Here is a 3364-nt window from a genome sequence, read left to right as displayed (position 1 = left end):
TTGAACGCCAGGATTAGGGGTTGGATGGGCGTTTAACGCCAATTTTTCACCCTTTTCTGGCGTTTGAACGCCAGAATTGGGCATGGAATCGGCGTTTAACGCTAGTTTTTCACCCCTTTCTGGCGTTTGAACACCAGTAGTGGGCATCCACTGGGCATTTGACGCCAATTTTTCACCCTTCTCTGGCGTTTGAACGCCAGAAGTATTCCTCTCTGGGCTTTTAATGTCCTCAGAGGGATTTTAAGCAGTGGTTTGGTCATCCTCTGTCAGTTGTTCCTTTCTTGGCTTTCTGCTACCTTGAGCTGAATTATTCAATGTCTTTCCACTCCTTAATTGAATAGCTTGGTATTCTTCTGTTATCTGTTTAGATAGCTGCTGTCTTGCTTGATCCAATTGTGCTTTCTGGTGCACGAAATTGTGATCCCTGGTAATGGCTCCAAAAACTTGGTGCTCTAATCTTAATTCATAATTTGTCACAACTTCGATACAACTAATCAGCAAGTGCACTGGGTCATCCAAGTAATAAAACCTTACATGAGTAAGGGTCGATCCCACGAAGATTGTTGGTATGAAGCAAGCTATGGTCATCTTGTAAATCTCAGTCAGGCGGATATCAAATGGTTATGGAGTTTTCGAATAATAATAATAAATAAACAGAAAATAAAGATAGAAATACTTATGTAGTTCATTGGTGAGAATTTTCAGATAAGCGTATGAGTGGAGGTAGGTGGGGATCCTGTGGGGTCCACAGATGCTGAGATGGTCCTGTGGGGTCCACAGATCCTGAGGTGTCAAGGATTTACATCCCTGCACCATTGAGGCATGTGAAATGCCTTTTCATGCAATTCTGGCATTTAAACACCGAATTGATGCTTGTTCTGGGCGTTCAATGCCCAGATGCAGCATGTTTCTGGCGTTGAACGCCAGTTCTATGCTTGTTTCTGGCGTTCAGCGCCAGCTTTCCTCAGTGTGCATTCCTGGTGTCTGAACGCCAGGATGCTACTTGTTTCTGGCGTTCAACGCCAGATCCATGCTCTGTTCTGGCGTTGAACGCCAGCCAGATGCTCCTTACTGGCGTTTAAACGCTAGTAAGCCCTTCCTCCAGGGTGTGATTTTTCTTCTGCTATTTTTGATTCTGTTTTTAATTTTTCTATTTATATTGTGACTCCACATGATCATTAACCTAATAAAACATGAAAGAACAATAAGAATGAAAATAAAATTAGATAAATAAAAATTGGGTTGCCTCCCAACAAGCGCTTCTTTAATGTTAATAGCTTGACAGTGAGCTCTCATGGAGCCTTACAGATGTTCAGAGCATTGTTGAGACTTTCCAACACCAAACATAGAGTTTGGATATGGGAGTTCAACACCAAACTTAGAGTTTGGTTGTGGCCTCTCAACACCAAACTTAGAGTTTGACTATAGGGGCTCTGGTTGACTCTGCAGTGAAAGAAGCTTTTCATGCTTCTTCTCCATGGTTACAGAGATAGATCCTTGAGTTTTAAACACAAGGTTGTCCTCATTTAGTTGAAGGATCAATTCTCCTCTGTCCACATCAATCACAGCTCTTGCTGTGGCTAGGAAGGGTCTTCAAAGGATGATGGATTCATCCTCTTCCTTCCCAGTGTCTAGGATTATGAAATCAGCAGGGATGTAAAGGCCTTCAACCTTTACTAACACGTCTTCTACCTGACCATAAGCCTCTTTTCTTGAATTGTCTGCCATCTCTAATAAGATTCTAGCAGATTGTACCTCAAAGATTCCCAGTTTCTCCATTACAGAGAATGGCATGAGGTTTATTCCTGACCCAAGGTCACATAGAGCCTTCTCAAAGGTTATGGTGCCTATGGTACAAGGTATTAGGAACTTTCCAGGATCCTATTTTTTCTGAGGCAATCTCAGTTGATCCAATGCATTTAGTTCATTGGTGAACAGGGGAGGTTCATCTCCCCAGGTCTCATTACCAAATAAATTGGCATTCAGCTTCATGATTGCACCAAGAAACTTGGCAACTTGCTCTTCAGTAACATCCTCATTCTCTTCAGAAGAGGAATACTCATCAGAGCTCATGAATGGCATAAGGAGGTTCAATGGAATCTCTATGGTCTCTAGATGAGTCTCAGATTCCTTTGGTTCCTCAGAGGGAAACTCCTTATTGATCACTGGATGTCCCAGGAGGTCCTCCTCACTGGGATTCACGTCCTCCTCCTCTATTGTGGGTTCGGCCATGATGGTCAATTCAATGGCCTTGTACTCTCCTTTTGGATTTTCTTCTGTATTGCTTGGGAGAGCACTAGGAGGGGTTTCAGTGATCTTCTTACTCAGCTGGCCCACTTGTGCCTCCAAATTTCTAATGGAGGACCTTGTTTTATTCATGAAACTCAAAGTGGCCTTAGATAGATCAGAGACTAAGTTTGCTAAATTAGAGGTATTTTGTTCAGAGTTCTCTGTCTGTTGCTGAGTGGATGATGGAAAAGGCTTGCTATTGCTAAACCTGTTTCTTTCACCATTATTAAAGCCTTGTTGAGGCTTTTGTTGATCCTTCCATGAGAGATTTAGGTGATTTCTCCATGAGGGATTATAAGTGTTTCCATAGGGTTCACCCATGTAATTCACCTCTGCTATTGCAGGGTTTTCAGGATCATAAGCTTCTTCTTCAGAAGATGCCTCTTGAGTACTGTTGGATGCAGCTTGCATTCCATTCAGACTCTGAGAAATCATATTGACTTGCTGAGTTAATATTTTATTCTGAGCCAATATGGCATTCAGAGTATCAATTTCAAGAACTCCCTTCTTTTGAGGCGTCCCATTACTCATAGAATTCCTCTCAGAAGTGTACATAAACTGGTTGTTAGCAACCATGTCAATAAGTTCTTGAGCTTCTGCAGGCATTTTCTTTAGGTGAATGGATCCACCTGCAGAAGTATCCAATGACATCTTAGCTAATTCAGACAGACCATCATAGAATATATCCAGGATGGTCCATTCTGAAAGCATGTCAGAGGGACACTTTTTGGTCAGTTGCTTATATCTCTCCCAAGCTTCATAGAGGGATTCACCTTCTTTCTGTCTGAAGGTTTGAACATCCACTCTAAGCTTACTCAGCTTCTGAAGAGGAAAGAACTTGGCTAAGAAAGCTGTGACCAGCTTATCCCAAGAGTTCAGGCTATCTTTAGGTTGAGAATCCAACCATATTCTAGCTTTGTCTCTCACAGCAAAAGGGAAAAGCATGAGCCTGTAGACTTCAAGATCTACTCCATTAGTCTTAACAGTATCACAGATCTGCAAGAATTCAGTTAAGAACTAAAAGGGATCTTTAGATGGAAGTCCATGAAACTTGCAGTTTTGTTGCATCAGAGAA

At 42.0% G+C, this 3364-nt stretch overlaps 1 non-coding gene across 1 annotated transcript; it reads left to right on the top strand.

The window, feature by feature from the left end:
• Positions 1-2994: 2994 nt before the first annotated feature.
• On the top strand, positions 2995-3102 carry LOC148576591 (small nucleolar RNA R71). The gene has a single exon (XR_015904082.1). It is a non-coding gene; the product is annotated as a small nucleolar RNA R71 (small nucleolar RNA).
• Positions 3103-3364: the final 262 nt, after the last annotated feature.

The sequence above is a fragment of the Arachis ipaensis genome, chromosome B1 (genome assembly GCF_059453495.1).
Source record: "Arachis ipaensis isolate K30076 ecotype BB chromosome B1, ASM5945349v1, whole genome shotgun sequence".
NCBI lineage: Eukaryota > Viridiplantae > Streptophyta > Magnoliopsida > Fabales > Fabaceae > Arachis > Arachis ipaensis.
The sequence above is the reverse complement of the archived record's forward strand: the minus strand, read 5'-3'. Positions and strand labels throughout refer to the sequence as shown.